Source organism: Sturnus vulgaris, chromosome 9, assembly GCF_052056855.1.
Source record: "Sturnus vulgaris isolate bStuVul1 chromosome 9, bStuVul1.hap1, whole genome shotgun sequence".
In the NCBI taxonomy this organism is placed as follows: domain Eukaryota; kingdom Metazoa; phylum Chordata; class Aves; order Passeriformes; family Sturnidae; genus Sturnus; species Sturnus vulgaris.
Window position 1 is genome coordinate 3545746 of NC_142251.1, and position 21392 is coordinate 3567137.

Genomic DNA, 21392 nt, shown 5'->3' on the forward strand with positions numbered 1-21392 from the left:
AGTTTCCTACTGTTTTAGCCTCTGCAGTGGTGGAGACCAATGTAAAGATTTAATTTTTTATTAGATCCCTGTAAGAAACCTCGCTATTAATGTTTTGTGCCCTTCCTGAAGTCTGAGTATCTCATTCTCCCTCCAAAACCTCTATGAATATAGGTTCATTCCCCATTTCAGGTGGGGAAGCCCATGGGATTCCAGCTAACACAGATGTTGGTAAACTCACACCTTCAGGATTGCCTAAATTTTTATACATTTTTAATTTTTTTTTTAATTTTAATTTTTACTACCTTGATTAAATCAGATTTTTAGAAGCACCTCCGCAAAACATGTATTTTGAGATAAAAATTTGCTACTTCCACTTAGCTTAAATCTATGCCAAAAAAAAAAAAAGCAGCTTAAATTAACCTTACAATTGTCACAGGTTGTACTAAATGAAAATATCTGTACTTAAAGCAGGTCCCTGATGCCTCATGCAGGCAAACTCTCACGGATGGGAAACTGAAGCACAGACATGAAGTGCATTGCTCAAGATGAAGTAGGAAACCTCAGGACAAGCCAGAACTGAAGCCAGTCTGAGTCCTGATTCAGCACTTTAACCACAGAGCTGTGTCCATGAGGCACTTGCTGCCTGTGCTTGGGATGCTGGGTGGGATCAGATGGAAACTGCTCCACTGCAGCTCCACTGGGGAGCCAGACACCTCTGACTAAGGGGCAGTTGTAGGGTCACACCTTTCCTGTTTCAGAGGAAACTTTTCCCTCCAGAATCGTTCTGGCCCAGAACTGGCTGGAAAAGAAGAATTAAATTTTGCAACCATTTCTGAGATTTTGCATTTAGTTTTATTCTTGCATTGGGCTAATAGAAAAGTAGATTTTTGTTTCATCAAAGCACAGACACAAATCTTTTTCCCTCCTGTCCCTTAGAAGTGCTCTTAGTGAGAATATCACTCATCCCCTGTACTCTCAGATCTTCATATCCTGCAGTTTCTTTCCTCCACAAGTTTTACCTCTGAGTGAAGGAGGTTTTTAACAGATAAATTCCTTTGAAACTATTACATTTCTACCTAAAGTTCTGATATTAGCAAGTCATTCTTTCCCAAGGATTAGCATTCTCTTAAGGCATAAAATGCAGGGGGAAGAGGCCATAGACCATGTTAGTCCTGGGTCTCAAGATGCAGATTATAATGCAAAGAATCATTCTGTGCACTCTATAATTGAAAATATCCTTCAGGCTTGGTATTGTAGAATGGCCCATTTGTGTTTTCAAGTCACATTTTGGGTTTAGGTTTTTGTTGGGTTTGGTTTGTTTTTGTGTTTTTCTTTACAGATGTTGATACACAGGAAAATGATTAAGCTTTGAATTTGTTTTTTGGCTTCAACCTAAATTACACTGTTCATGTGATCCAAGGGATAACTCCACTTTCAGGTGAGGATCAATTTGTTGTTGTGCCTCTTCTATCTTTTACAGAGAATCCATGTACAGACTTTGGATGTTCCTAACTTCCAGACACCCAGCTGTGCTGCAGAGAGAATGCCAGTTTGTCATTTTAGCAGAGAAATTTCTGCAGTGTCAAATCCATATCTACTTTGAGTCTGGCCCTACAGGTATGAAAACCACTTCAGATAAAATGCTGTCATTTATGCAAATTATCTAAACCTGTTAATAGTGAATATTTCAGCACCCAGCAGGGATAAGACTGATTTTTGACTTTGACTTGGGTAAGAGCCTCCTTCTTTCACTAATAAAACATTGTGGGAAAGACAAAAGTAAAGCTAAAACTACATAAACCAAGTTATTGTAACAGCTTCTAAAGACAGATGAGAGTCATTACATTATTTATGCACATGAGGGTACTGGGATAGGCAGGATTAGATGATTTACCCAAGATCAAGCAGTGAGTCAGTGACACAGTTTTCTGCTGTCCAGTGAAAACACAGATGCACTGTAAGCTGAAAAGAATTCATTTATTCCCCATATCAAAAGGATAAAGGATAGAGCTTTCCCTCTAGCCCAGCTCATGGTTCCAATAAGTGTTGATAGAACTGAATTTGGCAAGCAGGAAATTCACTGCTCTAGTCACACATGCAAAGCATTTGCTGAAAACTAAAACCTTAAATTACTCAATTATCAACAGTTTTCACTTGCCCAAGCCACAGACCTATCAAAGTTGTTTCTTGTTGCTTTCTTGAGGAATTAATAGGATACAACCCATCCAGTGCCCAAGGAATGGCATAACCCACCAAGACATTGTGCAATGCCAGAGTCTTGCCTCATGTCTGAGTTCAAATTGCCCAAACTGCATTACTGGGTTTCAGTCAACACCAGCTTGGATGGTGGGGTTTTTGACTTGTCCATGGCTCAGATTTTAGTAGCCTGATAGGATCAACCCTGGAAGAAGGAACAATTCAGCTGAGGGCTTGTCAGCCCTCAGAATGCCCTGAAGTGGGCTGTATCCTGCCATAAATATTTGCACAAAAATCCTGCTGACCTCAGTGGTGGTTCTGGGTACAAAATGATGGCAGGATGTGGTCACAGTGATCCTTCTAATAATAGGTTTTCCATTGAGATCAATGGACATTGGGCCCCATTTCATTGCCAAAGCTTGGTTCAGAGCTCTAAAGAGAGACATTGTTTTCCTGCAGCAGGGAGCACACGATTGCCAAATTTACTTCTGGCAAAGGCAGAGATTTATTTTTAATGCTGAACAACACCAAAACTGTCTGATACTAATTAAGAGAGTGTCTTCCTTCTGAAAATCTCAAAGAAAAATAATCTTCCAATGTGGCTGTTAGAAAGATACATAGAAAACATGAAAACATTAATATATCTGTATCTAAAGTCAGATATAAAATGAAAAGCACTTTACCTGAATGCAATTTTAAGATGAGTTTTGCATACATGGAAGTGGCAGGTGCTCAGCTCTTCAGGAAAGTCAAGTCAATTTAATATAGGTGTTGAAGACCCAGAACTTATTGTTCCTCACAAGTACATTCCTGAGTCTGTGGGCAGCACCCCTCACTCCATTTTTCCTGAGCCCATCCTTCCCTTGGTGTTCATCACAGCTTTGATCCCTATATGTAGAAATCCTTATCTTCAGGATCCTAAAGGATGACTAAATGTTTTCCAGTGTTTTATTCATTATCTAAGTTCAACTTTAACTGATTTTAATCTTGTGGTTCTGCTATAAAGATAATCTGTAGCCTGCCAAGGAAATAAGCATTTCACAGGTTAACAGCACAACTCTTCTAAAGAGGAAGCAGGTTTGTTTTCTGCCTTATTTTCTGGAAAACGTTAAAACAATAAAATGAATAAGAAGAAGTGGAGAACAAGTTGTAAAGGAGCTAATTTCCTGCTCGCAGCAGCTCTGATAAATTTCAATCCTGGATGACAGAGGCTGTGGAGAGCAAGGGGAGGGCTGGCTCTTCCTGGAAAGCCAGACAGGATAGGATTGATTTGAGACATCTTCATTGCCAGAACAGCTGGTATTGGCTAATCATCAGAAAACAGAGACTTCGACCTACAGAGAGCCGGGAGCGAGGGAGACGTCTGGACCAAAACTTCACGTTCCAAATGTGAAACTGAACAAAATACCAACAGAAATGTTAAAAAAATAAAATAATAAAGGGACTTAAAAAAAAAAACAAAACAAAAAAAAAAAAAACGCCCCTCCTCACACACAAGCCTTTCTGGAGCCAAATGCCAAAGGAAGTGCCAGTGCCCTGACTAACAAAAGAATCCTGAAACGCTGCAGGCTGCGGTGCCAGCAGCACCCAGTTCCAGTGGGAGGCTGCCTGACACGGCTGCCGGATGCTCCGTGCCTGCCGGATGGAGCAGACAGCTCAGCATGAATCATGGGGCAAAGGATTCCTTCAGTCCGGGAGGAATCGGGACAATACACAGCCTGCCTGCTGTTTGCTGATTTTTTTTTATTTTTTTTTTTTTACTACTCCTGACTTTGAGGGACCAGCCGTTTCCTTCCTGCTGTGGGCGTGCAGCCGGCACATGACAGCTCATCGATGGATCCGTGTGTGTGAGCGAGCACAGGAACCGCAGGGAGAGGAGCCAGCCCCGACCCCCCGGGACTGAACTCTCCCAGTTAACCCCCGGAACCCCCGCTCTGACCTGAGCACATCTCCCATCATCGTCCTCCCAGGACACCCGTTCATCCCGGTCATGTGCTTTGGACACACACACGGGATTACGAGTCAGCCCTACAGCAGATTTTAGACCGCTGGAAATCCTTCCCGGAAGGCGGAATGTCTCTGTCTCCCTGGCCACACGGCTGGAAGCAGGACAGAGGGAAACAAAGCTTTCTTACACCCCACCAAAAATCTGCCGGAGTTCCTTAGGGTCACAGGCAAAGCTGGCTTTGGTTTACTGACTCCTCTGGCCCCAGAACGGGGAGGGGAAATGCTGCCACTGGGCCGACCAGGTATCTCCACTCGCATCTATCTGTGTCTGGGAATTATTTGAACCAAGCTCTCCTGAGTCTGATGGACCACTTGAAATTATTCACTGGCCATCAGATTTCTGATCTCTCTATACACCCCAGGTCTGTTCTTAATGTTATGGTTACATGAGATCAAGCTGTCTTCTCTGAATCCTTTCCAAAGATGTTCTACCAACATCATCCTTCTCTCAGTTTCCAATGGCACATAGCAAAGTTTCGAATCAATACCCAATTTTTTCTCTCCACAGCTTGTCAGCCAGCTTCAGCACTACTAATTAAGCTCTTCTCCCTTAGCTTAGATGATTCTTCCCCTTAATGATTCCTCTTCTCCCACTCCCACCTCGCCTGCACATGTTCTAATGAGGATCATCCACCAGCTTTCTGTTCCCCATATTTTATGGGTTCCTCAGTTTCCTACTCTACACAGAAAGCACGAGAAGCAAAGAAGAAATCTCATCTACAATCATTAAAAAACTACAGTGTCTCTATGCAGACACAAATCCTTCTGCACTCCAGACCTTCAACCCAAGTTCGGGTTCCACCAAACGCTTGCAAATGGCACCAGGAGGTTGGAGTTTGGCTTTAAAACAATGGGAAGAAATGTGATGTTTAAAGAAGAGAGTGTATCAGCAGCTTGAAAAGAATTGCCAACATGCCCAGTGGGTATTACTGGCCGTGTTCTTAACTGATTGCATCTTTATCAGCTGAGAAATTTTCAGAGGTAGTGAGGGGCTGCAGAGGCAGCCACTGACCCTCTCTACCCTCACTCTCACCTTTCCCATTAACAGAAGAGCTTCCAACTCCCACTGCTTTTTGTACTTGTGTTTATCATCCCAACCAAACCCCCAGCAAGAGCAAGTTAAGATATTTACTATGGGAAAGGGTGAAAGGAACAAGTTCTGGTTATGGTCTCCCACATGTGGTGAGGCTCCTGCTTGGCTAATGAAGTGTGAATACTGATAAACCTCCTGGCTGTGCCTTTTAGCCATGCCCTGCCATGGCTCCTGAATCAGCAGCGTGGGTGAGCTGTGGGGAGGGAAAGGTTCATGATTAACTGCTCGCTGCTAACAGAAGAATGGTTTGCAAATGAGTTGCTTTAATCCCCAAGAAGTGTCTCCAGTGCCTACAATTTGTATGGTCCCATTGTACTCTTGTAACAGGTGTTTCACTTCCACGAAGCAGTTCTGGGGTTGCTGGCAGTGGAATAAGCTGCATCTTTGTGGAATGACAGTCTATGGTCTTTTATACACAGATTATTTTTTCTTTTGCCCAAACGACACAAAGATATTGACTGATCAAGAATCTATCATTTATCAATTAGAAATGGAAAGTTAAATGCAATAGACTAAACAAACTGAAGGAAAAAGTAGATTTTTCACATCTGTATTTCCACCATATCTGAAAATTCACAGATTTTGACCTGCCATGGGAGATAAGTCTGTATATAAGAAAATCGTATAAACCATTCACGTCCCCTTTCTGTGGTTTCAAGAGGATAATACTCATATCCTCAGAAGAATCACTTAAATTTATCTCCACATCCTAAAGTGATTCAGACTTTGAAAAAAAGAGTTGTGATCCGAGTTCTTCTTACATTTCCAAATTTCATACAAGACGTTGAAATAAAATATTGGCATTTACAACAAAACCACAGCATGGTAATTCCATAAATGATTCCTTCAGCTTCTAAGACCCAGTTGCCTTCAGTGGACCACCACTTCAAACCTGAACTTTGCTGACTGGCTTAGCAATTTGTTCCTGCTATCATGTGACAAGTTTTTGAAGCTCACATGTGTAATGGGGTATTTGCTGCCAGTATCAAAAGAAGGAAAAAAAATTAAGAAATATAGTAGAACATGAGGTTCCAATTGTCTGATAAGCAGAAACATCTGTTGGAGTCATGAGCAGTTGATTAGTGGAGTTCATTCCCAGGGTAAGGCTCCAGTAGATCAGCTCTTCTATCTAAGTATAGGATTGTAGTCACTGGAAGCATTACAAAGAAGTATAAAGAACAGGCAAAAGAGACAGAAATCATTTCTTAGGGTACCAGGAAACTTAAAAACCAACACAGCTGATAACACAGTGCTCTTGGGCACTGCTTCACATGGTACCTGCATGTAAAATTAACAGATGTATTTAAACTTCCCCACAACAGCTAAACATCTGCCAGTCTTACAGCTATAAACCTACACTGGTTTTAAAGCTGATAACTAGAGACTGTAAAAATTCTTCTGGAAGATAAAACACAAAGTACAACCCATCAGTCTGAGCATATTTGGTACTTGAAAAATAATCCGACCCATACCGGTCAAAACAATGACAAAAACATGAGTTGTTTTTTAAGATGCTGCTTGGATTTCAACCTAAAGCTTTTCCACCTCATTACACTGAGGCAAGGATTAACACCTGGGAACATTTGCACAGAAAGCAGAGGCTGATCAGAATTGCTAATTCAGTTTCTAAGGCTGCAGTGATACTGAATGGATAGAGATGTATAAATTATTCTCATTAAGGCCACTGCTGCAGATCTGTGTTCACAACACCACAAGCCTTGGCACCCAGGAATACAAGAAACCACCAGGAAGAGGATGTCCTTAAGGCTAAGCCTCTCCTTCATTAACTTGAATATCTAATTGTAGGTTTACTGGGAATCTCAACCCTAGCTCTTGTTCAATTCCTGGTGGCAGTGGCCTGACCTGACCTCCCAGTTTCCTGGTGCTCCATCTGCATCCACCTGTCACCCCAAGCCTATTCCCCATCCAGGAATGGGGTACTGTTACATTAAAAATAACAACTAAAACTTGGTAGCCAGCAATTTCACTTCCCCTTCTGACTTTACTGACTATTTTGTCTTTATCAAACCCATAAAATAACAAATACAAAATACCTTGTAAGATTGGTGGGGTTTGTGCTCAGAATATAGTTTGATTCAACTTACTGTACAACTTTATCACAGTTTTGGGGGATTTTTATTATTCAGAAATAAAAGGTGTCCCCCTATTATCATGAAGGACAATCTTCCAAACTTCCAAGATGCTACAGTTACCTAAGAAAATGGCATTTTCTGAGGGGTATCAGGGGTTGATTTCAGGCTGTTTTCTGTCTATCTAAAGCAGAAGTATCTCTTCACAATTTCAAAGTAAAAATTGTATTTGACTGTAAAAATTATTATCAGATGCTCCTAAGAGAACTTGTTTCCATCTGAATAGATGCAATGTTTAAAGTATTTTTTCTGCCTTCCAGAAAGTATTGCACTGCCACCTCTGAAATCCCTTCCATGTTTTCTAGTTCCCTGTAAGAACCTTTCTATCATTAAGACCTTGTTATGTGCCTGTTTTTTCTTGCCTAAGCTTACAGGCAGCAGGGGAATTCACCTGCCAGCACCTTCCTTGAGGTGCCAGTGAAACCAGAGATGTTCACTGGCTCTGACAGCAGATCCAACCATCCTTCTCTACTTGAACATGTCATCAACTTCTGAACCCACATGTTACAGTGTGTGAGTCCAAGCATAACCTCGTTTGGCTTTTCTAAGCACACATGTGGATCCTCTTTCCAGCGCTCTTTCCTGAGGATAAGAGTGAAATTGTTTCATCCAGGGGCCTTTTGTTGACCTTTATGACTGGCCCTTTGGCTAAACCTGCCTTCTGTGGAAAAGATACGTTCAGTTCTTCTCCCCTCCCACATAGCCTGAGACTTTCTATGTGTGGTTTCCCCCTTTGTTTCTTCTACAAATCTTTTTTGCAGCTCCTCGCTGTACACATGGACTGTCTTCTACAAATTACCTGAACTCACTGGATGTAAACCAGATGGAACATAAACTTCAGACACCTACCAGGCACAGCTATATGCCTAATAAGCTAATTATTGACTTAATAAATTCAGGTCCCTAGCAAGGATTATTGTTTCAGGCCACAAGCTACTTTACCAGGAACACTTAACTTCTCTAATATAAATAGTTTACACCTGGCTATCTTGGCACATGAGCAGATAAAGTTGAAGTCCATCCACAAAAGACCAACAGACCTGCCCTGGGTCACTGTTATCAGGCCTAGAGGCTTTCATTCCCTTGTTAACTTTACTAGATAAGTGCCACCTTTTGTCCAAAACTGCAAGCACTTTAATAGACTGCCATTGAGATTGAATGGCAGACTTTGCTGCTGCAAAGACATCTCATGACACAAAAATTCCATTGCATCAGCTTGCTAATATCATAAAATTAACTTCAAAGACCTAAATTCCCAAAATTATTGGTTATCAGTTCTGCTGCACCTCTAGCTCTATTATGAGGATAGGTTCTTAGTAAGAAACAAGAGATGAAAGATCTTTGGTGAGCCACAATGTTTCCAGCAGACTTGGGGACTTGGATACTTCCTCTCCACCACGATTTGCAAACAATACAAACCTCTAAATGATCTGCTCATCGTGAGTGAGCTGTGAGGCAGCTCTGTGCTCCTCACCATCAGAGGTGGAAGAAGAGCAGAAAGACAGGGAAGAGGAAGAGACAGCTCTGTCCCTTCACACTGTACACACTCATGGCTTGTGCCCTTAATTGTACTGCTCCAGGAAATGCACACAGCCTTGGATGAACAGAGGTTTGGGGATTTATCCCATCATTTGGCTTAGGAAGGATAAATACGACCAACACTCAATGGCCAGGATCTGTTTCATTTTTGCCTTCTCTTCCCAAGAATGGATGGAAACAGCTCCTGTGCAGAGGCTTTGGACTAGACAGAACAAAAGGAGGGGGCACTGGAAAAGGCTGTGGGAGCCCCGGAGCCCAGGGAGCAGAGGAGGGACTGCTTGGTTTCGGTGTCTGTCTCCGTTATGAGTAAGAAAGCCTCAAGAACCGGGGTGTGGCAGCCTTTGGCACGGGCAGGGCGGGCGCAGGAGCAGGCTGAGGGTTTCCTGCAGGATGGGCTGGAGTGTGAGCCAGGGCAGGAGGTTCCTGTGCCACTGTGAGCTGGGCTCCAGCTCCAGCCTCTGCCAGAGCCGGTGACTCATGGCAGGGGGGGGGAATGCAAGACTTGGCAACCTGGGCTGTCTCTCACAGCAGCAGGTTTTGTTCTCCAAGGGATAACCCAGGGACTGTATGGCACAAGGCCAAATTCCTGAGTAAACGACTGCAGTCCTTGTCCCTCTCTGGCCGTTCCTAACAGCAAAGGACCGCATCAATTCATGCAGCACACAGGGCTTGGCACATCCTCATCCTCCCTGCTCCCCAAATGATGGGGGAAGGCTGCACAGGAGTGATGCTGTCCTGCTCCTTTCCCCTTCAGCAGTCAGACCTGGCAGGCCCCAGGAGCTGGGAATATCCATCTGGGACAGGACGCCACTCCCATGCAGCACAGCAAAACCAGGACTGTGATTCACAGGGGGAACCACTTCCCTTGGGACAGAGGTAATGGCTCCCATTTCCTGCTCTTTACCTACCCAATTTTTAAGGTTCCCATCCTCACCACAAGCATCACGCAGCTTGCACAACAGCAGCTGGGCTGCTATAGTTTATAGCCCAGCACTTCAAGATGCTTCTGGTCAGTACCTTTAAAGCTGGGATGCACCCATGTGTGGGGAGAGCCCTGGGAAATGCCATCTTCCTTTTGGCAAACTCCTTCAGGATCACCATACATTGCTTTTGGGGCTCATGAAAAAACACTCAGGACCTGTGAGTTTTATTAAGCCCCCATTTTACAAGGGGTAACACACCCATGGTGTGGCTCCTGTGATGTACTGAACCCTGGGACCTGTGGCTGGCACTGTGTTCTCTGCAAAGGGGTTGAGGAACCATGTTCAAAGGATAATGTGGCATTTCACTGCAGTGGGACTGACTGTGAGATCAGAGTTAGGCAGGTGGAAGGGCTCCGTGCTGAAGTCTTTTCTGGAAAGCAACCATCTCAAAAAAGGTTCAAAGTATGATATCCCAAGAGAAGATACAATTAAGATATACATTCACCATTTTTATGAATTACCAAATCATAAGATAACTCATGGTTAAAGGAACCCCAGAAAAACATGTAGTTCAACCTCCTGCTCAAAGCAGAGTCAGCTATGAGGTCAAACCAGGTCACTCAGGGCTCTGACTGGTCCATTTGCCTTTAGGATGCCTGTTGTAAGCATTGATGAGTTTGGGTTTTGCATTAAAACAGAAGAATTTGCACTTAGTGAAAAGGAAATTATAACAGCCTTTGAAATATCAATGAATATTGTCCACAGACTACCAGGAGTGAATTAACAGTAAAAGACTCCCCACCACTAATTCCTCTGATTTCCAGTCTGCTCTGCTAAGCAGTGAATAAACTGAGCTCTACTGGTTGACTCTAAATTCTGGAAGTTTGCTCTCCACAAGTGGCAATGCCATTGCCAGCCTTGAGCACACGGGTTTGTACAGTTTACATAGAAACACCCTTACCAGGAAAGTGTATTTCCTTCCTGGCCAAACACACTAACAGTAAAATGTTGGCTCTTTATAAACTGCCCACACAGCCCATCCCTGGAAGCAATAAGCTATTGGTTAAAGATTCCTTAGATTCTTAGTGACGTTTCTGATAATGGTCCCACTTATAAACACAGATTACAGATCCTATGCAGGAGTTTAACAGCACTGGCTTGTTCTAAAGTGTGCTTTACCCTGGGTTATCAGAACAGTAGCTGAATTCCTCCTTTGGCAAAAGGGCAAATTCAGATACCTTTAGTCACCTTTTTCCACCACGAGTCTCACTGAATTAACTGAAGATTGATGATCAGACAATGAACAAAGGGCTGAGCCTGCACATAGGGCTAACACAATGGTTACCATTATACCATGGGACTTCAGAACACCTCTGGGGTAGAAAGAGCCCTAAGTTTTCTAAATATCACCTTCAAATCACAACTTTTCACTGTTTTATCAGTGTGTTTAAAGCAGTGTGTTTAAACCTTCTGAGGCAGGTAAGTTTATATTTTCTGAATTCTACAGTTTAACTTAATTCATATACTGGAAGGAGACTGTCCTTGATTTCACTATAACTGCATTCAGACAAAGGACTGTAGATAGAATAGTACATAAAAAATACCAACATTGCTAAAGGTGCTCTGCTTTAATTAATGACAGAGTATGTAAGACAGGCAACATTTTTCACTTCAAAGCTACATGAGGACACTTACTGAATTCAGAATAGATAGTGTGCTTCTGGCAGTCCTCCCACTGTCATTTCATGTGTCTGTCTTCCCAAAAACACATCTTCCAAAGCTCTGGGTCACAAAACATGACACAAGGTGTATGCTGGGACCACAACCAACAGCCAAACAGAATTGCCAAGGGGAAGAACTTATTTATTGAGTGGTATTCCCTAAATTCCAACACAACCTTTTCTGGCTACAACCTACCTTGTCTGGTGGAGGCAGGAGCATCCCTTTGCCACAGTTTTCTTAAACTTTTCTTTGCCATGTTTAGTGTCCTAAGCCTACAGCTGTAAATGGTCCTCCTACATTATCCAATTCCATAGGTGTGTGTCACCTCCTGCCTCGTGGTACCAAAGTGTCTATCACCCTCTTCCTTATTGCCTGATCAACGATCCCCTCTAATCACCCTCTTCCTTATTGTCTAAATATTTCCTTTACTAACATTTACACATGGGAATAACTTGTTTTAATGTTTTACATGACATTTCAGAAACCAGCAGTATAAAACAACATCAGAAACACAGACCAGATCTCAGCCAACAACGTGCATTAAATGAGCACATGGCAATCTCCTTTTTCTTTTCCTTTTTAATCTATATCATCAGTACTCTTAACCCCACCTACTAAATCCACAGCACACACCTAGCAGTGATACAAAAAGAGCTAGAAAACATGTTATAAACTCAGAAAAAAATACCGGAATGGTGTGCCAGATCATAAAGAGCAGCATTTCATCCCTACAACAGCAAAATCCAGTTTTATAATTGTTTGTGCTGCTGACTTCCTTCAACACCTGTGACCCTGCTTGCCGTGGCCTCATTGCCTGCTGGAAACTTGGCAAAAGACAAGAGAAGAGGTATTAGGGAACCAATGCTACATCCTGAGAGAGGCCATAAAGTCCAAAGGTTGAGCAGGATTGCCAGGAGCAGCCTGATAAAGGAAGGAAGCATGTGGCTCTGAGTAGACAAACTGCTGTGCCCGAGTACAACGTGTTCAGAGCCTGGAGCTGCACCCCAACTCTCCCACACTCCACAGAGCACAAACTATCCAGGGACTCTTCCCAAACAGCTCCCTTGAAAATGAATTATTGTAAGTCTCTTTCTGAAATGAGCATGTGACTGCTCAGTGCCAGAATTTCACAGATATTAAATTTCAAAAAAACACTCCGCTTTATTTTTTTCAAATTAAGGTAGGATGATTTGTTGATTTAATAAAAGAAAAAAATCCCATGCAATACCCCTTCTGAATTAGCATATTCAAGCCTTTCCAAAATCTGGCTCCAGTAAAGAACTTGTCCTTAAAAATCTATCAGACTGTAACTAAGCTTGTCACTTGGCATGTGGAATAAATAAGCCAATCATCAGATCCTTCAGAAAATTTCAATTAAACCTCTAAAACTGTCTCATAAAACACCCAGCATTTGAAGAGCTTTTATTCAGAAGGAGAACACAGCACCTAAAGGTTTTACAATAGGAAGAGCATGGGGCATTAATAACTTTTTTCCCCCTCTTTCCTACTCACCACTCGCTCAGTTACACGAGCACAGTGTTTTGTGATGCCACTCTGTGAATCTGAGCAGAAAACCCTTTCCTGGCTTTCAGCACGAATGAAACCAAGAGCCCGGCATGGCCCCACAAAGGACTGAGCAAGCACAAGCAAAGAGCAGGACTGGCAGCCAGGGGAGGGAGGAAAAAGGACACGGACTGCTTAGAGCTCATATTGCTGCTGAGCACTTTCTATTATAAAACCATAACCTAATATGCTTTAAGACTCTGACTCTGAGCTGCTTCCCACCGTGTGTCTCCTTCCCTGTGGGGATCCTACAGGGATCATTCCCGTTCCCCAAACGCGCCGGCGCGCCGGACACCGCTCTCTGTTATATTTTCATTATTCACTAAACAGGAGGAAGGAGAAGGCCAGCAGTGCCCCTAAACACAACATCTGCCTTGAGAAGCAACAGCACAGGCCTTAAGACCGGCTCTCCCTGGGAGTGCTATGCCTGGCTCGGCAGCGCTGTCCTCCCGGGGGAGCTCAGCTGTGGGAAGCAGGAGCAAGGAACTGCCTTTTTAGGACTGTGGCTGAGCGGGGCTGGGAAGTGCTGGGGCAGGATCAGGGCTCCGGCAGCAGTTCCCTGGCCTTATAAGGACAAAGCCAGGTATTTTCCCAGCCAGCACACCCAGGTAAGGCCCAGCAGGACTTCCCAGCATCTCCCACTGCCCGGGGAGACTCTTGGCCACTGCCACACCTGCACGGTGCAGACCTACAGCCCTGCTGTCCCCAGCCTCAGAGCATTTCAAATAGGCCTTATTAGGAAACAGAGAAGCTTAATTAACTAATTGGAAGATCGTTTTGAGATCTGCAAAGCCAGATGGTTTGTGGGTGAACCGTTCTTGATATTAATGTGACATTTTAAGGCATTCACAGCAACATTTTGGAGCGCAAGTCTCTAATGTCAGGCATCTTTTCAGCTGCCTACGTACGAGGGAAGGTTTCCAGAGGTGAGGAACAACTGGATTCTCCAAGGGCTTTGACAGAAGGGACAGGGCATCCAAAGCCTCAGACACTCAGCAATTTGTTTAAGCAATCTTTAGGAACACACACAATTAAGACTCCTCCCCAGTTGTCAAATATTAAGGCTGCTTGAGAGAAAAGGCAAGAGGTTTCAGTTTCATTCAGTTTAAGTGAGATTTCTTGTTGTTATCTGTTTTGGTTTTTAAAGCATTTCAGAACAAATCCATCCATATAGGATATACGTGTAAGCAGCCCTGGTCATGAACTCTCCCATATTGTTGCTCTTTTTACTTTCCTGACTCTGATTCTTATAAGTAAAAATAGGAGGCTGTGACTGAAATAGAAAAAAAGTACCCCTTTTCCCCAGCAAGATCCATTTTAAAATTTGATTTTTGAATCTTCATCAGAAAAATGGCCACAAAAATGGAGTATCCTTGAGTATTTTTCTTTGGGGAAATAAAAAAATAATTTCCCTTTAGATATGGTTAAAAAAATAATTTTCAGTGCAAAGTTAAAATGAGACACTACCCACCCAGGATTAATCCAGCTTCTCAGTTGTGATTATGAAATGGCACATTGAAATTCAAAGAATTTCCAAGATATTTTGCCAACTTAAGTTTTTTGAGGTTAAACTTTGATAACTGCCTGCCTAGAGATGCTGAAAAGTGTGGGTTTAGCTGAAAGCAGCTACTTTAAACTTAAAGATATGAGAATGGCTTGACAGTTTTGATCTGTACAACGTTTTAAATCCACAGAGAAGCATTGCTCTGCATCCCAAACTACTGCACCATTTATGCCTTCAGGTAACAACCACAGCAGGAAGCCCAAAACTTGGATTCCTCTTGCCACATCCCACTTGCAACATACTGTCAAGAGAACATGGGGGAAGTACTAATTTCCCCTGGGTAATCACAGGGCATCCATTTCTAGGATTCCTAGAGAAACGAGGCCACAGAGAACAGGAAAAATTACATGAATTAAATACATGAAATACATTAAATATACTAAATATGTGACAAACATAGTCTGAGCTCAAACTTGTGTTGGACTTTCTCCAGTTGTTGACTGGGCTGGGATTACATTTCCACAGCTCCAAAGGAGCACCAGGGCAAGGCTACATTCATAAAAGGAATAAAAGTTTTGACACCAGGTTTCATATTGTAAATTTCTCCTTTAAAATAACCTGCTTGCCAAAGCAGTTCAGCTGCCAGAAGGGGAGAGAGGCTGGGAAACTTTATTCCCTTTTAAAAGCAATGAGTGGGCTGTGCTGCTCAGGTACACAAGGCATTGCTCCAGAACCAGGGAGTGTTGGCTCATTAGGAGCAATTAAAAACAAAATTCTGAGGGGACTTTAAAAACAGCAACTTCCCAAAACAAAACATGCATATGTACCACATGCATTTGTTTATGCAGCTGTAATGAGTGATGAAATCCATTTATGAGCTGAAGTCACAAGATTCTAAGCAGGTCTTTGTTTAATCTCAGTAAGTCATGACATTTCCCTACTACTTATAATAATGGGATTTGGATCAACATTTTCAAACTTCTGCACCTGTTTTTTAACACTGCTCACCAACTGCACTTCTCTGCTTCTCTGCAGAGAGAACAGGCTGTTCTCAAGGCCCCACTTCGATCAAGCACCCTAAAAACAGATACAGAAACCTGGGTTTAGTTGAACACATGCCTGCAGTTCTTGAATTCAGCACATCTTCTGCAGTTCTTACTCAGACTGAGACTCTGGGCAACCTACAAAGAGTGTAAATAAAAATCAATGAGACCATTAGTGGGATGAATACTTACAGCATCAGCCCTTCTGTAACCACGAAGTCTGCCCAGATGGATGCCCTTAAAAGACTTTCAGAAGGTTTGCTCCAGACAATGGCTCTCGTTCCAGCACGTTGCTGTGACTTGGGAGAATAAAATGAAGATAAATGCAGCTGTTTCTGCTTACATTAATGCAGCATTAGTGCCCTCAGTAACAAAGGTAGGACAGAGTATGCAGGAAAATAAAAGATTCAGCACAAATAACTATTAAGTTACATGTTTTGTGCATTTATAAACTGTGCTAGGCTTCAGATGTATTATTATATAGCTTTAACAGCAGTAATCCTGCATATAAATCAGGACCATGGTTTTAGCTTTGATATTAAGGAGAAGAAAAAGGGCAAGACCAAAGATATTTGGCACTGCTGTTTTTGTCATTACTGCTGCTATTAGCTTTGCAAACAGCTCTGATGTTTTGTGAGCATCAGATCAAAACTAAATGAATACAGGTCTACTGGTAATGCAAACAGAGTGATTTTGTATTAGTTCTTTCCAGAAGGGAAAAAAGGTTAGACTCCCAGGCTGAACAAAAAGTCTGTACCCAATGTACCAGGACAGGGCATCCCAGACAGAGAAAAGTTCTCTGGGCCTGTAAGGTGTGAGGGCAAGTGTTGCTCCAATACCTTTCTCTGTTCTCTCTCCTTTGGCCCATTCACCTCCTGCTCTCCAGAGTCCCAAAGGAGCCAGGGCAACAGCTGGATTTTCATGTGTCAGCAAACAAAAAAAGATGGCAGGAGGATATAAGGACAATGCAAGGATCTTTCTTTCACTTGGAATGTTTTGTTCCAAACAGCCTCTTTTTTATGTGCAAAATCATAAAGAACAAGACAATTTGTCCAGCAGCTTGGACCCAAATTTAGGAAGTCTCTAACAAGGCCAAAGTCAAATATGCATAACCAGCAAAATCTGTGCATCACCCAACTGGAACCAACACAGTATGTTCCTACTCCTTGTATTTTATATTTCTCCATTTCCAAAACCCTCTTCAGTGATTTTCCTTTCACTTTTGGGATCTACCGTATAGAATGTCCAAAAGAAAACGGCTGTAAGAAATCAGAGTAACAACTGAAAAACACATATCAGTAAAAACCATTCTTTAATTTCTTAGCCCACATAAACTAAACCCAGCTGAAAACTTCTGAGAAGTTAAATTAAAATAAATAACTGTGAGAGTTAAGTAAACAGTTCCCTTACTGGATTTGCTATAACTGACTAAAACCTTTCTTCCTCTTTCCACATTAAAGGAGAGTCCTAAAACCACATTTTGCATATTTTATTAGCTCAAACCTTTTCTAACCTGGTTCCCAGGTCAGACCAAGTCTAAAAAAACTTCAAAAAGTGAATCTAACACTGTTCTAAAATAACAGAATCAGTGGAGTGTGAACAACAGGACTATCAATAAATGTCTACTCTTACTCCCAGACCCAGAGTAGAATTCTAAACAATTTTAGCCCCTAAGATTCACAATTTATTGAACTGAACTTGCATGCCAGCTTTAGCAATCAATGCTACCCATCTGATGCCTCTGAATGCTTTCACCAGAGAGAGGAACCGCACGTTTTGAGAAAGAAAAACATTTCTACGATTGTTTTAAAAATCACAGTTGAAAGTTTCTTGAAAGGTCAGAAAGCAAGTTCTCCTGGTAGACACAGATTAGCAGCAGAGGGTAGGCAAGGTGCTCAGGGTGTATGGGAAGGGTAATCCATCAGATTGATAGCACCACTATGTATATGGTACAATTATATCTTATCTCCCCAGCCCTGCAACCAAAATAAACCCCATGGAAGCCTTGGAGTCTGCTTCTGTTGTCTTTAAGTACACACCCCTTAGGGTGGCGACCCAGGACACACCACACGCCTTTTACCTCATGTAAAGACAAAAGCAAAACAAATATAATCAGTATTTTTCCTTTTAGGACTCTCACTGAGCCTCTTTGATGTGTTTTCCCTAATCGTTTTCTCTTTTTAATCATCACACTCAGGGGTTTCTCTGAGCACATTATGGTTTAGGTTTTATGTAACCTCTTCCAGGCGGGCGCCTTCCCAAGCTCCCAACACAGCAACTGCTGTAACAGTACACAGCAACTCTACACCAAGGAATACCTTGGCCAAATGAAACCAAAAGGGAAATTTAGATGAGTACATTCTGCTTAGGTTGGAATTTTGGCTCAGACACAAGAGTTCACACTCCTGGTCTTGCAAAAAGAAGCTCTAATGGAGATACTGAAAATGAAAGTATCTCTTCTACTTCAAAGCTGAAAATCTGGCTGCTTCTACAAAGTGTTTTTCTGCTGTGGGAAATTTTACTTATCTACACCATTCATGAAGGGGAAATCCTTGGTCCTGCAAGTTACCTGTGGGTTTGCCATTCACTTGACCAGACTGAGCCTCTACCAGCATGATTTACTGGCATAAAACTAGTTAAATTTAAATTTCCAATTTCCATTTGGCTGCTTGCCAATATTTCTTTGTCTTAGGAGCAATTGCTCACATTTACACTTTATCTTGATTCTCTTTAGCGACATTCCTATTTACATAGAGAATCCTTCAATGGATTACTACATTCTTTTCAGTTTTACCTAAGAGGTGCATTGGTGTCCTGTAGTTCAAAAATTTTCCTGGTCCACTACTAACAAAATGGCTCAATTTATAACAGGCACCGTGTAAAACTCACATAAATGGAATACCTATAAAATATCTGGTAAACAACTGCCCCCCGTCTAAGCTGCCAGTAGATTCACGGGGTTCTAGAGTTAATTTCCATTTATCAGCTAAGAATTACTGATATCACTGATACTCATTTTTGTTGTTCCATATCATGATGCTGCCCATGGAGGAAGTAGGAGCTGGGACAAGAACTGGAAACATTTCCTTCACGTGGGAAGGTGCCCTGCTAAGAAACTGCTTATTGAACCTGACAGCAGGCATATAAACAACATTAGAGGGAGTGCTCACACATGTACTCCCAATAAAGGGGAGGACAAGGCGGTGAAAGTCAGAGCTATTACAAGACAAATACAAATTAAAGACATTGTTTTTAATCTCCGGGATGCTAAAATATTTTTTGAGAGCTCCCAGTGTTTGGGGGAGGAGGGCGGGAGAGAAAGGGGTAGGGCAGCAGTAAGCTCTGCTGAGGCTTTTCTCATGGTTTTTGTCACCTTTTGTGGGGAAAATCATTCTAGAGAAAAGCAGGAGAGGATTTTGAAACTAACAGAAAAAGACTTGCTAAAAGGTACTTTGCTCTCTGTAAAATTTTCCATGGGGCCTGAAAAAGCACCCTGAGCAGGTCCTTTATCACACAGTTTTGCATATGAAATGCTGTTTGTTTCAGAAGCAGCTGTATATTTTTACCTGAGGGGTTATTCCCGTCAATTGTCCCCTGATTACTGATCTGTGAAGAAGCAAGTGAAGGACGCAGAGCTACCACAAAGACAGAAGTACAGCTACTGAAGTTCATGGGATTTTCAACTTTCCCCCTCCTTACCCCAAAACTTTCAGCTTTGCTTGAACACTGTCATATATACTTTTTGTTTGGTTGCCTGGTGGGCCACCTGAAAATCATCAGCACTCTGAGAAGAAAGCTGCTATGGTTTATTCAGAATTTCCTTAACCCGAAGTCCTGCTGTGCACTGCCGTTTCCCAGAAAGGTGCATTGTTCTATCAGCACCCCTATCAAATTCAGGAGCAGAGCCGCGCTGTCGGGACGTGCAGCAGCTCAGATAGGCCGGGCTGTTGCAATCCTGTTGCAATCCTGTGCAGAAAACAGAACGTTAACACTGGCATGCTGCTCCCACGCCCTCCCCTCTGCAGGCTTCCCATTAACTCCGTGACACCCTGCAAGGCACAGGATTTATTTACACAACACCACTCTTTGTTCGGCTGCGATGTTGACAAGGCTTGGGAAGCACTAACCCGCCAGAGTAAAGGTGTATTAAGCACCAACGGAGGATGAAAGAAATGCTTTGAGACTCGCTTGATGGAGTTTCCAGCTGCAGCACAATTCTCTTTTAGCCAGGAGCTGCTGGGGACAAACCAGGGAAGCTCCTGGCTTTTACAGACAGCACTGGCTGGCACTCACACGGTGCTTCCACGAGGACTTTAACCCGGGATATGTGGTGACACCCTGAAAAGAAGCAAATTCCCCTTTGCCCAGCCACTGAGGTTTTTGCTGGGCTGGAGTGAGCGATGTGTTTCCCAACACCGTTCACCTCAGGGCTGTGTCAGCGCCAGGGAGGGGACAGCGTGGGAGCCGGAAAAGGCAGGACGGGCTCTTGTGTCAGCAGGGCCGGCCGAGCACACGGCGAGCCCGACGTCACTCCCGGCTCTGCTGATTTACATCTGCTGGGAGCGCTCCTCGCTTCTCCTTAAAAAGCATTGCTAGATGGGAGAGCAGCTTAGAACGGAACACCGGTGTAAAAACTGCCAGAGAAGCTCCGGGGCAGATTTATAGGGTGGAGATGACAAAGGGCTGAAAGGTTCACCTCCCCACTCCTGCGGCTGTGGCACCCATCCTCAGGGTATAAAGCCGGAGAATTCCCTGTTTCACGTGGTCATCTTCTTGCCAGAAACAGGGCTTAATTCTTTAGGAAACGACCAGTGGGGAAGGTGGAGAGGTGCTGGTGGCTGTGCCTCAGCATCCCCCTTCTGCGAAGCTGCCATGTGATAATTCCTCCTACGTGAACAACTCCAAATGCTTTTCAGAGACTCTGAATGTAAAGAAAACAAAACAACCCCCACAAAAAGCAAGCCCTTAGCAACTGGAAGATATTTGGTCCAAAAAGTCAAAGAGTGACCAGAGAGTTAACTGGCATAAATCTAAGTGCCAGCATATGCTCCACACAGTCCTGGGTCAGATTCAAAATGCATTACAAGGCTCATGAACCAATAAAAATGCCATTGATTGATAGCCTAAAAGCAAATGGGGACAGTAGCGAATATTTTATACCAACAAGTTAATCCTACATTGTCTTCCAGATGAAAATCCATTGCTTCTCCATACCTATTCCTTAGTGCATTTTTAAAAGTAAAAATACTTCATAACACTTGTCCAGCATTTATTCCCCTCAGATCTGCCTGCTTTGCTAAGACTTCAGTCTCATTATGCCCATTTTACAAGGAGGGAAATCAAGCTACAAAGATGCTAAAGGTGATTAAGGGTCATTCAGTAAGGAGGCAAAAGCAGGGCAGAGTGCAATTCACATTTGAGTTGACTTTCTTCTGTTTTTCCTCTTTGAGTATACAGAAAATAAGATTACTTTTCATGAAACTCACAAGGTTATATTAAAGAGGTGAATAAATTTTTTTGCCAAACTTTTAAAGTTTTCTTAGTTGTCTTGGAGGGAAATATATTCCCCACCAGTACTGCTTAAAGGTTAGGTGAATACTCTGCTGACCAAAAACATAAATGGAAAATATACTCCTGTTCTTATTAATATTTATGTAATTACCCAGGGCT

The 21392-nt window shown here is 42.7% G+C and overlaps 1 long non-coding RNA gene across 1 annotated transcript; it reads right to left on the minus strand.

The window, feature by feature from the left end:
• Positions 1-15425: 15425 nt before the first annotated feature.
• Positions 15426-16645, minus strand: LOC148222777 (uncharacterized). Its single transcript, XR_015805254.1, has 3 exons — positions 16562-16645; positions 15915-16021; positions 15426-15756 (listed from the first exon to the last, which is right to left on the minus strand). It is a non-coding gene; the product is annotated as an uncharacterized LOC148222777 (long non-coding RNA).
• Positions 16646-21392: the final 4747 nt, after the last annotated feature.